This window comes from Macaca nemestrina, chromosome 19, assembly GCF_043159975.1.
Source record: "Macaca nemestrina isolate mMacNem1 chromosome 19, mMacNem.hap1, whole genome shotgun sequence".
Taxonomy (NCBI): Eukaryota; Metazoa; Chordata; class Mammalia; order Primates; family Cercopithecidae; genus Macaca; species Macaca nemestrina.
In genome coordinates, this window is record NC_092143.1 from 69,054,717 (window position 1) to 69,071,665 (window position 16,949).

General features: G+C 36.8%; 1 protein-coding gene across 2 annotated transcripts in view; it reads left to right on the top strand.

Moving 5' to 3' along the window:
* The window catches only part of LOC105464895 (uncharacterized), a 488,640-nt gene that overhangs the window by 42,462 nt on the left and 429,229 nt on the right, over positions 1 to 16,949 (top strand). Inside the window, exon 1 of one of the 2 annotated variants that reach the window (XM_071085561.1) lies at positions 14,303 to 15,921. The exons of the other annotated variant lie outside the window; for it this stretch is intronic. The gene's annotated coding sequence lies outside the window, so the exon portion shown is untranslated. Of the gene's footprint in view, positions 1 to 14,302; positions 15,922 to 16,949 lie in introns of those variants that run through there. 2 annotated transcript variants of the gene reach the window in all.

The following is a 16,949-nucleotide window of genomic DNA, read 5'->3' on the forward strand; positions in this document are numbered from 1 at the left end:
ACTTCATCCATGTCCCTGCAAAGGACATGAACTCACACTTTTTATGACTGCATAGTATTCCATGGGTCCTTTGCTTTATCCAGTCTATCATTGATGGGCATTTGGGTTGGTTCCAAGTCTTTGCTATTGTGAATAGTGCCGCAGTAAACATACATGTGCATGTGTCTTTATAGCAGAATGATTTATAATCCTTTGGGTATATATCCAGTAATGGGATTGCTGGGTCAAATGGTATTTCTAGTTCTGTATCCTTGAGGAATTGCCACACTGTCTTCCACAATGGTTGAACTAATTTACACTCCCACCAACAGTGTAAAAGCTATCCTGTTTCTCCACATCCTCTCCAGCATCTGTTGTTTCCTGACTTTTTAATGATCGCCATTCTAACTGGTGTGAGATGGTATCTCATTGTGGTTTTGATTTGCATTTCTCTAATGACAAGTGAAGATGGGCATTTTTTCATATCTTTGTTGGCTGCATAAATGTCTTCTTTTGAGAAGTGTCTATTCATATTCTTTGCCCACTTTTTGATGAGGTTGTTTTTTTCTTGTAAATGTGTTTAAGTTCTTTGTAGATTCTGGATATTAGCCATTTGTCAGATGGATAGATTGCAAAAATGTTCCCCCATTCTGTAGGCTACCTGTTTGCTCTGATGGTAGTTTCTTTTGCTGTGCAGAAGCTCTTTAGTTTAATTAGATACCATTTGTCAATTTTGGCTTTTGTTGCCATTGCTTTTGGTGTTTTAGACATGAAGTCTTTGCCCATGCCTATATCCTGAATGGTATTGCCCAGGTTTTCTTCTAGGATTTTTATGGTTTAGGTCTTATGTTTAAGTCTTTAATCCATCTTGAGTTAATTTTTGTATAAGATGCAAGGAAGGGGTCCAGTTTCAGTTTTCTGCATATGGCTAGCCAGTTTTCCCAACACCATTTATTAAATAGGGGATCTTTCCCCCATTGCTTGTTTGTGTCAGGTTTGTCAAAGATCTGATGGTTGTAGATGTGTGGTGTTATTTCTGAGGCCTCTGTTCTGTTCCATTGGTCTATATATCTGTTTTGGTACTAGTACCATGCTGTTTTGGTTACTGTAGCCTTGTAGTATAGTTTGAAGTGAGGTAGCATGATGCCTCCAGCTTTGTTCTTTTTGCTTGGGATTGTCTTGGCAATGCGGGATCTTTTTTGGTTCCATATGAAGTTTAAAGTAGAAACTTTTTAACTTTATTGAGAATGTATAGCTTAGTATATATGAATATTTTACCTTAGTGAATTTACTATGTACATTTGAGTAGAATGCACATTCTGCAGTTGTTGGCTGAGTGTTTTATAAATATTAATGAGGTAAATACTATTGATCATTTATTTCCTTGCTGACTTTTTTGCCTAATTGTTATCAGTTTATGAGAGAGAGCTATTACAATCTCTAATATTATTTGTAGATTTGCCTATTAATAATCCTTCCTTTATTTCTATTAATATTTGCCTAATGAATTTTGAAGTTCTTCTTAAGTACATACATATTTATTTTATTTTTTGAGACAAGGCATCACTCTGTTGCCCAAGCTGGAGTGCAGTGGCATGATCATAGCTCACTGTAACCTAAAATTCGTGGGCATTAAGTGATCCTCCTGAGTAACTATGACTACAGGTATGTGCTACCATGCCTAATTTTTAAATTTTTGTAGATATGTGGTCTCACTATGTTGCCCAGGCTGCTCTTGAACTCCTTGGCTCAAGTAATCCTCTCGTCTTAACTTCCCAAAGTGCTGGTAATATAGGCATGAGCTACCATGTCCAGTCTACATAGATATTTAGATTGTTAGGTCTTCCTGATGAGTTGTTCTTTTTATCATTGTGAAATTTCTTGCTTTATCATTTGTAATATTCTTTATCTTGAGTCCTACTTTGTCTAATATCAAAATAGTCATACCACTTCCCATTTTCATGATGTTTATTTTTCCGTTCTTTTACTTTCAGTCACTTTGTGTCAGATGTTTTTTATCTCTGCTCTTCACAGTGTATAATTTCTATTGACCTGCCTTCATATTCACTGACTCTTTTGGTTGCCATCTCCATTATGCTATTATGCTCATTTACTGAATTTTTCATTTCAGTTATTGTATATTTTTCAGTTTAGGACCTCCATTTAATTCATTTTTAAAAAATAATAGCCTTACAGGAAATATTTAATATAATGTAATTCACTCATTTAACATGTATAATTCAATGACTTTTAGTATATTTACAGATATATACCAGCACCACCACATTCATTTTTAGAATATTTTCATCACCTCAGAAAGAAACCCTTTAGTTATCACCCTTAATTTTTTCCCCCAATCCTTAGGCAACACTAATCTACTTTCCATCTCTATAGATTTACCTATTCTGGACATTTCATACAAATTAAATCATATAATGTGTGATCTTCTGTCTGACTTTTTTTCACTTAGCAAAATGTTTTCAAGGTTCATTGATGTAGTATGCATTTGAACTTCATTCTTTTATATTGCCAAATAATATTTAATTAGATAGATATGCCACATTTTGTTTATCCATTTGTCTGTTGATGGACATTGGATTATTTCCATCCTTAACTATAATAAATAATACTGCTATAAACATTTGCATTCCAGTTTTTGTGTGGACATATATTTTTATTTCTCCAAGATAGATACCTAGGAGTGAAATTACTAAGTTATACGGTAACTATATGTTTAACTGATTAACTGCTAGACTGTTTTCCAAAGTGGCTACACTATTTTACATTTCCACAAGAAATGTATATGGATTCTGATTTCTCCAGTTGTTATCTGATATTTTTACTTTAGCCATCCTAGTGAGTGTGAAGAAGTATCTCATCGTGGTTTTAATTTGCATTTCCCTGATGGCTAATGATGTGGAGTATCTTCATGTATGTATTGACCATTTGGTTTGGATGTACTATTTTGAATATTTTGCTTTTCTTGACTATAGGCCACATTTTCTTATTTGTGCCTTGACTCAGGGTCTTATAAAGATAAAAATTCAGTTACTGGCTGGTCTGTGTTGTCAGCTAGAGCTCTGGGTCCTCTTCCAAGTTCATGTGGTTGTGGCAGAATTCAGTTCCCTGTGGTTGTATGACTGAAATCCCCGTTTCCTTGCTGCCTGTAATTAGGGACCGCTCTTAGCTCCTAGAGACCACTTGCATTTCTTGCCACATAACCCTCACCATTTTAAAGCTAGTAATGGGGAACATTTTATACATTAAATCTCCCTCATGCTTTGACTCTCTGGCTTCTTCTGGCCCACCTGGATAACTTCTTTATCTACAGTGAACTGATTTAGGATATCTACAAAATTCCTTTTCGGGAGTACCTAGATTTGTGCTTGACTGCATAACTGGACAAAAGTTATGTACACTAGACTGGAAATGTTAGGGCCATCTTCAAATTCTGCTTATGACAATTAGTGTAGCTCTACCAGCTTTTAATTTTGTTAGTGACTGTATAGTGTATTTTTTTCTATAATAGTAACTTTTCTGTGCTGTCAGGTTTAAATGTCTTCTTAACAGTAGATTAACAGCTGGATTTAAGAAAGTAACAATTTTGGAGTCTCCAGTGTGTATCTGGTGAGTTTACGCCACTTAGTGATTACTGACATATTTAGAATTATTTTTTATCATCTTTTGTGCTTCCGTTTACTCTGTTTTGTTTTTTCTCTGTATCTATCACTTCTCTCCCCCTCTTCTGGTTTGATAGTTACATATTCTGTAATTTCAGTGGTTTTCTTGAAATTAATTATTTTATTAACAAGTCTGAAGTTAATATATCTGTCCTCCAGACAAATAAGACAGGAACCTTAAAATTATGTTAATTCCAATTGTCTCACTTTAATCTTAGAGAAAAAATGGATTGCTTATACATGAATGATAGTCTGCTGACAGATTTCTCATCAGCATCGGCAGAATACAGCAAATAAATATCTTCTAACAGTTGAGGTAAATGAACTGTCTGCTTAAGAGTCAATAACCAACAAAAATACCGTTCGAGGGCAAAACTCGCGGATTCTTCCCAAGAGAACACTAAATGATATACTTCAGTCACAAGAAAACAATGCCTAAGAGTGGGATGTAAGTAACAATGTTTATCAAAGAGACTGGTAAATATACTGATACATTTTTATAAACATGAACTATCAAAAGTAATACTAAGAATAATTCTGTGGGATAGTTTCGCATTTTTTTACAGATGGAGAAAAGAAGAGTGGAGAAGCTAAGTATCAAACTTGTATGAGGTCACACAGCTACAGACTACAGCTAGGAGAATGTCCTCTAGCTCAGAAATGACATGAGACTTGGCCGGACGTGGAGGCTCACGCCTGTAATCCCAGCACTTTGGGAGGCCGAGGCGGGCGGATCACGAGGTCAGGAGATCGAGACCATCCTGGCGAACAGGGTGAAACCCCGTCTCTACTGAAAATACAAAAAAATTAGCCGGGCGTGGTGGCGGGCGCCTGTAGTCCCAGCTTCTAGGGAGGCTGAGGCAGGAGAATGGCGTTAACTCAGGAGGCGGCAGAGCTTGCAGTGAGCGGAGATCGTGCCACTGCACTCCAGCCTCGGCCACAGAGCGAGACTCCGTCTCAAAAAAAAAAAAAAAAAAAAGAAGAACGTGAGACTCAAAAAGCAATTCTAACGATCTGCATCATTTATTCTTTTAGCTCATTTGTGACCCAGAGGGTTCTAATGTCTATGAGTTCTAGAATGTATAAGAAAAATTTACTCAGGCACTATCCTTTGAATTAGAACATGGAACAACAAGGTCCTATAAATTGTGATAATTTATCTTATTTGAAATCCCAGTTATGCAGAGTGATTTTTCAGTCACTAGCATAATTATAGAAACTTTGAGAAATATTAAGTAATTGGTGGTGATATGACCATGTTCAGAAACCAAAGGCCAAAAGAGAAGCCAAATTGAATAAACAAAATTGTCTTAGTAAATAGCAAAATGTAGAGTTCCTCTGTATTTGGAGGTAAATTCTAAACAATAAAACACGTGATGTTTTGTTTTTTAAAAAGATCACCTGATTTGTTCTTAAACCAGGCTTACAAGCTACAATATAATCTTTTAAAATTATAGGTAATTACAAAAAGGCACATTAAACTTCAGTTAATCACAGTTGTTTCAAAAATATGTCCCTTCTCTTAACAAAGCAGTAACTCAGCCAAAACTTGGATAAACTGGCATTTCCTTAGATCACATGTTTCATTCCTAAACACAATGCCCCTTGTGTTTCTTTCAGGTGTCCATACTTTCTCTGAAAAATAGATCTCCCCTTCCAAAGCTTGAGCATTATCTGCTCTTTGTTTGAAAATAAATGCATTGTTCGTGTGGGGACTAGTAACGCAGGTGTTTTACCTCTCTTTTCCTAGTCAGGCTGATTCTTAAGCCTTTTATGAAATCAGTTCAGTTCAGTCAAATCTCTGACATCCACTTTTTATTGCCATTTCCCTTGATGGCTATAATATAAACTCTAAATACAACAAGATCATCTTTTATTCCATTATGTTTACCTCTTTCTTCTACAATAGTTATCTTAGAAGATGTTTACATTTTTAGTTAATATCTCAAGTGTTGCCAGCATTCTGCGTTCTTCTCACTTCTCGAAGACTAACTCTGGGGCAAAGCCAAAGTTCAGATCAAGCATTAATAGTTCAAGTTGCTTTCATTTTTCCTAAACTCCTTAAGGTACCCAGATTTGCTCCTGTCACGGGAAAGCACTATCTAAAAGCTCTGCATGAAATTAAACTCCCTGAGGTGTAAGCAAACTGAATAAAGCCATGGAAGCATGTATTGAAGCAACTCTTCCTGAGTGAGGCATGAGAAACACTAACATTCTTAACACAGCAAGGATTGGTGTTGGGTGTCAGGTAACTGATTGTGTCTTCTGAAATACAGAGTTTCAACCCCTCATTTTATTTCCAAACAATCACTTTTATGTTACTCTCTAGAGAATGAGGAGGATCGGATCTCAGATCATGGGGCATGCTATAGCTGAGAAGGGAAAAAGGGGAGCAGAATTAAAGACTTCATCTCTTCAATGCAGAGGATAGTAATTGATATTACTTATCAAAGTATCTCTTTTCTAGCTATGTAACATGGAGTTTCAAGCAATTTATTATTGTCATTCTTGTCTCAGTTGTGTACATAATACCCTTTTCCTGTCATGTATGATACTAAAGTATATTTCAGTAAAATGTAGTACATATTTTAGGTTTTTATCATATTGTTTTCATGGATAAGAGATTTAACAATTTCATGTTTTATTATAAATGTTAGAAAGTTTGTATGAAAAGAGTGAATAATCAGTAATCTAGCTTCTTTTTCTAATTGCAGTGTTTTTCATAATATAGCAATGTACTGAATGCTTTGTTGATTAAAAGTGGAATGTAGCACATTCACAGTGTATATTACTGCTTCTTTGTCCAGTTTGCCAAGTGCAACTAATGTGAACTTATTCATAATACACACTATGCTGTTATGAGTGACTGCAGAGTTCCTTTACAATGTTGCCGCTTCATTTTAAAAATAAGCGCACATTTCTTCAGTTGTCCAAAAAACATTTTGTAGGAATTAGGAATCAGTTTCAAAATGGATTTTACTTTTTATGTTAAGATTGATAATTCTAAAGAAAATTTTAAACCAGAGTTTGGTATTCATATTTTACACTGGCAATACTCTGTAACACTGGGTGCTATAGCTCATATGGACAATAAGATGGAACTCAGCATTATGTGAATATATTAAGGAGATTTTACTTACAAGGAGGTCCATGACCCTGGCCTCAAGGAAAGTGTTAATCAAGACATTTGAGTGTTTAGAGATTTTGATATCAATGGTTGAAGTGAATTGGTAAAGCATAATTATAATATGGAACCTCCACTCAAGCATAATCTCACCTTCAGTTATTCTTAAGCATGGGTCACTTATTTATGCTTGAGTCAGCTGATTTCAAAACTCCTATTTCATATCCCCTTGGGACAGCGAAAGAAAGCTTTCTTCACTGCATACATGGGAAATAGCACTCTGAAACCCCTTGCTTGAAATGGAGAAAGGAAAAAAAAAAACCCTCTATATTTCCAGCATTTGCAAACACAATGTATCCAAAATTTCTAAAGTTTACTTAAGCTGCAAATGCACTTAGGTAAATTGATTTAACAAATATTTTTTTCTTTTTCAACTTTATTGAGGAATAATTTATGCATAATAAACTACATGTATTGAAAGTGTACAGTTTGGTGAGTTCTGACAAATCGTATGTCCCTGTCCACAATCAGATTACAGAGCGTGTCTATGACCCCACAAAGGTTCCTTGTGCTCCTTTGCAGTTCCTCCCTTTTTCTATGCTCCATCCTCACTTCCACCGATCTGCTTTTTAAATTTTTATTTTGTTTTATTTTTAGAGACAGAGTCTTGCTATGTCACCCAGGCTGGAGTGCAGTGGCGTGATCATAGCTCACTGTAATCTCAAACTCCTGGGCTTACATGATCCTCCTGCCTCAGCCTCTGGAGTAGCTAGGACTACAGGCACATGCCACCATGCCTGGCTAATTAAAAAAAATTTTTTTTAAGAGACAGGGTCTTGCTCTGTCATCCAGGCTAGTCTCAAACTTCTGGGTTGAAGGGATCCTCCCATCGCAGCCTGATCTCTATTTTATTTGTGCTTTATACAAATGGAATTATATAATATTTACTATTTTGTGCCTGGTTCCTTAATTCTACATGATGATTTTAAGACTCATCCATATGTTGTTGCACATATCAATAGTTCTTTCCTTTATATTGCTGAATAGTATCCCATTGTATAGAAATACCCACATTTTGCTTACCATTCACCTGTTAATGGACATTTAGGTTATTTCCAGTTTGAGGTTCATTCAACACATACTTATTGACGGCTATTACTGTCCAGGCAAATGTTCTAAAGAAAAATGGGAGACCATGGTAAGTAAAATAGTCAAAATCACGGCCAAAATGGAGATTACTGGAGGGGATGGATATTATGTAAACAAATATCAAGTATGCCTGATGAGGAAAATGAAGCAGGATAAGAGAGAAAGGAAATCCATAATTGAGGCAGATTCTGTTTTCTATAGGATGATCAGGAAATGCCTCACTGATGAGATAACCTTTGTACAAAGACCTGAAAGAAGAAAATGAGTGATCCTTGTAGACATCTGGGTGAAGAGTACTGAGACTTTAGTGCCTAAAAGTTAAGCTTAAAAGAAAAGTCTTTTTGCCTCACTTTAGCATTCATGGTTCTAATAGTTATTTTTGGTTCAGTGGTAGGTATTTTTACAACTACTTTCGACATCAGTTTTAACCTGTTGGGAAACACAGTGGTCTGCTGCCTGCTGCTGCTGCCGCCACACCCAGGGCTCCTCTGTGGTGGAGGAGCCCTGAACTCTTGTAAAGTTCCTTTGAGGAGAATGAATCGTTCAAATGCTTGTATAGTGTTAAAGATTTTAGGAATCTTTCAGCTCCTCGGAGGAGCCTATCAGACTCTGACTTTGTCACGTGGGGCAGCTGACCTTTTGCCTTAATAACCTCATTTGTTATAGGATAGTGTCTGTTGCTGGACCCATACTGAAAAGGTAAGGATAACTATCCACAGGGGTGTTAGAGGGTTCCCTGGGGACAGAAGTGTATGAAATGCCCTTGGAAAACTATCTAAGTTACCTTCCTTTTTCTAAACTGGTGGCTGAGCCAGTATGTGGATAGTCGGAACACCAGATTATAGAGAGATTCTTAAGAGCTATCTTTAGTAAATTTTTTTTTTTTTTTAAAAAAAAGCATTATCTGTATCAGCTCTGCCCAATAATTGCAGGTATTGAAAGACTTTCAGGATGTCCAGTCTCTTCATTTTTGAAAGCAAAATCTAACAGCACATAACCTAAACCTAGAATAGACCCAGTGTATCTATGAATTTCTTTGGGCTGTAACCTTTCCCATAACACTTAAACATAACCATCTTTTACCTTGACTTCCTGAATGTTATCAGCCTTACCAACAGTAGATCCCAGCATTAACCCAATGCTAGTACTACTTCTTACCTATTTGATCTTCTATATATATCATTATAGATTCATATATTTTATTTTATAATTTTGGATTATAATCCAATGCTATGTTATTTATTTTGTTGCTCAGATTGTTCCAGTTTTGGCCATTAGTTCTTTCAGGTTGGTTGTTGTGATTCTTTGGCATGCTTCTATCATTTTATTTTTTTCAGCAGTTTCTTACTTTCTGGTATTGTAAAATATTTCAGGCTTATTTTTATTTTCCCTGCCGCAGTCCTAGAATCAGCCAGTTTCCCAAGAATCTCTGGTTCCTTTTATTGGAAAATGGTATTTAGAAGCCAAATGTGAGTACTGGGTTTGTGCTTTGCTGCTGTGGTGTGATTGCTTCCAGGATGTCTGAGTCAATAGGGCTAGGTAATGTATGTATATTAACTCGTGTATACACATATCTATAAGTAGTGTCTACCTATTTATCTATTAAACTAACCATGAGTTCATACTGATGTCTCCAACTCTAATCCAGCACCACAGGGTTTATTTTATCCTCCCCTTCTGGTTTATTTGCAACTTTAATCTCTTACAGTGAGAAACCTGGCTCCCACAACCTTCCATTTGTTTACTTAGTTGTTCAGCCTTATTATTGATGCAGAGCAATTACTATAAACATTTTAAATGCAATTCTGTATCTAACAGTTTATCCTACCATACGTCCACACTGGTATGTAATATTATTTGCATAAGAACTGTTCATTGAAGCATTGGACTCTCTCCTTCCCTTTTAAACCTTATTAGATTGTCTTGGATTTTTAAAAAACCTTTTGTTGTGGACGTTTTCAAGTACATACAATAGTAGGGAAGTATGCTGAACCCTATGAAACCATAGCTCAGCTTTAACATTTTTTATTTTGCCTATCTTGTTTAATCTGTTCCCCATATTCTTTTTTTTAGTATTTTAAAGCAAATCCCAGAGATCATATCATTTCACCTATAAATACTTCAGTAAGCTTTTCAACAGATAAGGTTTTTTTTTTTTTAAAAAAACATAACCACAATGTCATTTTCATACCAAAAATTAATAGTAATTCCTTTATATAATATGATAAAATTTCTCCAACAGTGTGAAAAAAATCTTTTCACAGTTAGTTTGTTTGAATCAGAATCCATGGTAGATGGAATATTGCCCTATACCCCCGATCCCTACCAAGATGTCCACATTTTATGCCCTGGAATCTATGTTACCATGTTACTTTATGTGGCAATGGGGACTTTGCAGATGTGATTATGTTAAGGATCTTGAGATGGGAAGGTTGTCCTGGATTATCTGGATGTGCTCAGTGTGTTTACAGTGTTTCCATGTGAGAGAAGTAGGAGGGTCAGAATGACAGAAGGAGATGAGAGCAGAAACAGATGGCAGAGAGATGCCCTTGCTGCAAGGGGGGCACAAACCAAGGAATGTGGACAGCCTACACAAGCTGGAAAAGGCAAAAAAATGGGTTAACTCCTAGAGCCTCCAGAAGGAATGTAGTCTGACTGCAATTTAGCCTGTGAAGGCCCTTTTTGGATTTCTGACCCCTAGAAGAGAATAAAGTGTTGTTTTAAGCCACTAAATTTGTGATAATTTGTTACAGCAGCACTAGAAAAATAAAGGATCCAATATCTACATATCTCATTGGGTTGTCATACATCTTAAATTTCTTTTAACTGATTATAGTTCTATCTCTTTTTATTTTCTTATGTGTTGAAGAAACTGGATCATTCATCCATATGATGTTCTGCATTCTGGATTGGCTCATTTTACCTCCTGGTGTCATTTAACTTGTTCTATATCCTGTATTTCCTAAAAATTAATATTAAAGTATAAAACCTTATTTATAATCAGGTTCAATTTTGGGGGGAGACAGTATACTTCATACATGGTGCCTTGTATTTCCTATTACATCACACCAGGAGACATGAACAGTTGTCCTATTGTTCATGCCGCTAACCTGATCTGGCTACCTGAAAGCTTCCATCAATCTTTTACTTAGGGTTTTAGCAGCTATTGATGATTAATACTTATATCCATTAGTTAACTAATTGTTCTGAAATGGTGATGAATTAGTTCTTCTTTAAGGAAGAACTTTCTCTTATAAGAGTGACTGTTTACTCTGAAATATAGTTTGTATATGGGAACAGAATATATGCTTGATTCCCTTCATTCATGGATTTTTTTTTTTTTAGAATAGTAAGTTTGTGTGTCCTAAGAAACCTCTAATGGTAACAAATGAAGTTTTTTTTTTTATTAGTTTCATTATGAATTCATGGATTTACGTATTTGTTGTGTTTTAATCAGTTGGAATCAGTGTTATTTTTCCTGCTCAAATTGTACTTTGTCAAGTGAAAACCCTTCAAAGTGACTAGCTGGTGTTTTGATGCTAAATTTTGTTCCCATGCCTGTTCTATCACTCTATTTTATTTCCCACTCTACAATATCAGTTGCATGGTTTTAGTTTAGCTTCTCATTAATTCACTTTGAAAATAAAAAGAAAATGTGTGTATATTTTAGTTTCTTTTTTCTTTTTCTTTTTTTTTACAAAAGTTAACATATTATATACTCTGATCTGCATCTTGTTTTCTTCATTTAATGATACATTCTGGAGATCCCTTCATATAAGTATAAAGAGAGATGCCTCATTCCTTTTTACGGCTGTACAGTATTCTGTGTTGGGATGTACTATGGTTTAGCCAGTCAGTTCTATATTGATGATTTTTTTTTCTAGTCTTTGGGAAAGTATAGGTATATTCCCGTATATACTTGCTATGATGTTGTAAGGTATTTTCTCCTTGGGACCCTGGCTTTTGATTTAGTCAGTGAGTTCTGGGACTGAGAATTGGCTCAGGTCTTGGAAACCAAACATGGGATGTCATTTTTTTTTGTTGGCGGTAGTTACCATCAGCCTCTTGTTTCATCCATCTTTGATTTCTTTTGATCAGTTAGATTGAGCAATACCCTTATTGGCTTCCCATCTATCTGGCTCCATGGGTACTGTGCCCTATTAAAAAGTCTGTATCTTTCTGTAGTTCAGGGAACTTTCACAGTGATCTACTATTGCTTGTGATAATTGTGTCTACCTTGCTTCTAATGGCTTATGAGTTTGGCAAGCAGATGGTATTTTCGCTTCACTTAGTGTAGTCCATTTTGTTTTGTTTTTTTGGTTCTAAGAGTCACCCTGTCAGCATGGTAGCAGTGTCTCTTGTAGTTCTTGCCAGGTGACTACATACTATATCCTCGGAGAGTGCCATAAACTCAGAGCCTGGAGGAGAACCTGCTTTCTAAAGTGATAAGGAATGAGATGGTGAAAGGAGTACCATAATCATTTAGAAACTCAGTGTTGGCTATCCTCTATAGGCCATAGCTGATAGTAAGAGAGAGAATGTCACAGAACTAGTCTTACTGATAGCAATGGGGATAACAGGCTTCCAAAACTATAGAAGCCAGGTGACAAAGCTAAGCTGTCTGAACAGGAAAAATCTAGAAACAAACTGAATGTTCATCAATATGGGACTGGTTAATTAAATGATAGTAGCCATAATCTATGTGGTAATACATTCTATGAGGTAGATCTATATGTACAGTAAGTCCTCACTTAACATTGTCACTAGGTTCTTGGAAACTGTGACTTTAAGGGAAATGATATATAACAACATAAATTTTTACCATAGGCTAATTGATATAAACAAGAATTAAGTTTCTATAACATAGTTCTGGTCATGAAAACATCACCAAATTTCTCAATAAAGACCAAACACTTCTAATATTAGACATTGAAATAAATGTGAACTATACATATGTATAGGAAAGATTAATAAAAATAAGTAAGATAACTATTTACCCAGTTATTTCAGTTCAAGGTCACAGGAGGCCAGAACCAATCTCTGCAGCCCAGGGTATAAGGTGGGAACCAACCCTGGACAGAGTGCCATCCCATTGCAGGGCATACTCACACATGTCCCTAAACTCATCCTGGAACCATTTAGACACAGCAGTTCACCTAATGTGCACATTTTTGGGATTGGGAGAAAACTCACAAAGATGGGAGAACATGGCCCTGGCTGGGAATCAATTTTTTTTTTCTCATCAGTGTTATAATGAAATGATGTTATTTGAGGACCTGCTGTACCACTATAGAAAAATCTTCAAGTACATGAAAAAAAATTGCAGGTTAGGCTGGGCACGGCGGTTCATGCCTGTAATCCCAGCACTTCGGGAGGCCAAGGCAGGCGGATTGCTTGAGTCCAGGAGTTCAAGACCAGCTTGGGCAACATGGTGAAATCCCATCTCTACTAAAAACACAAAAAATTTGCCAGGTATGGTGGTCAGCATGCCTGTAGTCCCAGCTACTTGGGAGGCTGAGCCCGGGAGGTCGAGGCTGCAGTGAACTGAGATCACGCCACTGCATTCCAGCCTGGGCAACCAGAGTGAGACTCTGTCTCAAAAAAACAGAAATTACAGATTTAATATATAGAGTATGATCTCAGTTGTATATAAACAAAGGATATTTTATGTTTACATTTTTGAATTTGCATAGAAAATTCCTGGAAGACTACAAAAAAAAAAAAAAAAAAAAACCTTCTGGGAAATATGATTAGAAGCTGAAAAGGGATAAAGGTATTTTTTACTTTTAATTTTATGCCCTCTCTACTGTTTGACATTTTTATGACAAGTACTGTTGATTTTATATTATTTTAAAAATGATGTTTTTGTTGAACCAACTGGTGATTATTGTTCCTTGGAGTTTTGCTCTCCTGTCATACCTCATCCACTTGATCAGCCCTCTGGGAAAAAGGTAACAGGCCAGAGTTAGGTCCTGAAACCCAGGCACTGTGATTTATGTTGATTACCAGCCTCACAATATCCATTTAGCTTCAGTTCTCTCTGGGCTTCTGTCACATTGTGGAGACCCCAATATCCCTAGGAGTCATGAACAATGACTAGGATCTTGCTGTTTCTGTGCAATTAGACCAAAGTTTTGGGAGGAATACACAAATGAAAATGTGGGGAGAACAGCTTATAATTGTGCATCTTTGGACTGACCTAATTTCCATTATTTGGCCAAATAATCCAATTTAGTGTGTTTTTAAATGAATATTGGTATATTCATTCTTTTTCCATTTTATACAGCATTATTTTGATCATAATTCAACTTTTTTTTCTTTTTTTTTTTTTTTTTTTTGAGACAGAATCTTGCTCTTTTCCCCAGGCTGGAGTGCAGTGGCGCAATTTCAGCTCACTGCAACCTCTGCCTCCTGGATTCAAGCTATTCTCCCACCTCAGCCTCCCGAGTAGCTGGGACTATAGGTACATGCTACCACTCCCGGCTAATTTTTGTATCTTTTGGTAGAGACGGGTTTTCAGCATGTTGGCCAAGCTATTTTTGAACTCTTGACCTCAAGTGATTCACCTACCTTAGCCTCCCAAAGTGCTGGGATTACAGGCATGAGCCACTGCGCCAGGCCAGGTCATAATTCAACTTTTAAGGAACACAGTGTTAATACAATTTCATAGATGAAACTACTAAAAATACTAATAGAACTTAATAACATTCTGGGTGGAATAATTATTTGGTTTAATTCTTAAATTGGTATTTGGAATTAAAATGCTAAGGTGATTATTGCCTTAGAAATTTGCTTATAAATAGTAAACAGTAAATGGAGAATATGCAAGTTAACATCTATCACCTTCCTTCTCCTTAGTAATGTAGCAAGTAGGATTCTAATTTAAAATACTAATTTAGGTGGCTCACACCTGTAATCTCAGCACTTTGGGAGGCCAAGACGGGCGGCTCACTTGAGGTCAGGAGTTCAAGACCAGCCTGGCCAACACGGTGAAACCTCATCTCCACTAAAAACACAAAAATTAGCCAGGCGTGGTGGTGGGCACCTGTAATCCCAGCTACTTGGTAGGCTGAGGCAGGAGACTTGCTTGAACCGGGGAGGCAGGGGCTGCAGTAAGCTGAGATTGTGCCGCTGCACTCCAGCCTGGAGGACAGAGGGAGACGTTATCTCAAAAAGAAAAATAATAATAATAATAAAATAAATAAATAAATAAAACTAATTTAAACCTGATCTGTTTCTGACATCTCATCAGCTTTTCTCCCAGATAAGGCAGGAAATAAAAATGTGCACACCTGTCAAAGCTTAAGTTAACACAATCCTACAAAACAAAAATACTATGTATATTGAGCAGACAACTAAAAACTAGTGTTAAACCCCTGGGGAAATAAATAGGCTAATTATGCCTTGGTATGTTTCTTGAGAACTTTTCATTTTTTTTCACATAAATTAGATATTCTGAGATCTCTGCCAGGAAATGGATATAACTTTTCCACTATCAAACACAGATAAAATCCTTGTCTACATGTTTTCCCAAGTAGGTCATTCATTAATCCAACATGCTCTACTTTGTTTACACAGAGCAGAGTAACATTTCAGCTTTTAGTTATACATTTGGTTTCTGCCTTGCTAAGAAGCATTCAGTTGTTTTCAGTATAATCTCATTGTCTTTAATGAAAACGCAGCAAGGACCATGATATGGTTTGGCTGTGTGTCTCCACCCAAGTCTCGTGTTGAATTGTAATCCTTGGTGTTGGGGGAGGCACCTGGTGGGAGGTGATTGGATCATGGGAGCAGATTCCCCACCTGCTATTCTCGTGATAGTGGATTATCACGAGATCTGGTTGTTTAAAAGTGTGTAGCACTTCCCCTTGCTCTCTTGCTTTCTCCTGCTGCCATGTGAAGAAGGTATTTGCTTCCCCTTTGCCTTCCACCATGATTGTAAGTTTCCTGAGGCCTTCCATTCATGCTTCCTGTTGAGCCTGCAGAACTGTGAGTCAATTAAATTTCTTTTCTTCATAAATTGCCCAGTCGCAGGTAGTTCTTTATAGCAGTGTGAGAATGAACTAATACAGACTAGTAATAGCAAACTGCATTATAACTGAGACCACCATCCAGTTCAACCTTATATTTCAGCTACTACAAGTCCTGATTGATGATCCCACCAACCTAATTATTTTTATAGTCAAGACACTCATAAGCAGTTTAGATTTAACATCAAAACTGTTGATTTTCTAGATTTTCCTTTCAGAATTATCCTAGGCTCTTGGACATAGTAGTAAAAGGAAAAGTCATGGCTCTTTCCTGCTGTGTGTGTCAAACCTTCCTTGCTGGCTGGCACCAGTTCTGGTTGGTGAGAGGCAGTCTAGACTAGACACTGTCTAAAGTTTGGAGTTGTTAAAGGGGCTATTTGGGAGGTATCTTGAAAATACTTAATGCTTCTTTTTGCTTTCATCAAGGCAAAGAAATAAACCTTTTAGAATTCACAAAGGGAGGAAAGAAGAACAAAAGGGCAATCATCAGAGGCAGTGGTTTGGATGATAAGCAAGTCTGTTGTCTTCCTGTCACTTCTGTTGTTCCTGTGCTGGATATCTTCCAATTGCACACTCCTCCCCTATCTACCCTGCTTTCTGTCCAGAGAGGCTGGCCTGTTTTAGATTAAATCAATGGTTTTCCAAATGTGACCCCTGGATAATCAGCATCACCTGGGGACTTGCTGGAAGTGCAAGTTTTCAGGCCCCATCCCAGACTTCTTGAATCATAAACTATGGGGGTGGGACCCAGGAATCTGTGCTTCGACAAACTGGCCAAGTGATTCTGAAACATTCTAACCTTTGAGAATCACTAGATTACAAAATTAAGCTCCTTTGTGGCCTCTAGTTGGTTTTGATCAGTGGGGAGCATCAATAGGAAATCTGAGGGAGGGAGGAGAATGTGGTCTGGGCATTTATTTTCCCAGCTCTCTCCCTGTGAGGTCACTGGCATTTGGCCACATTCCTCTAATGGAGGCCACATCTCCT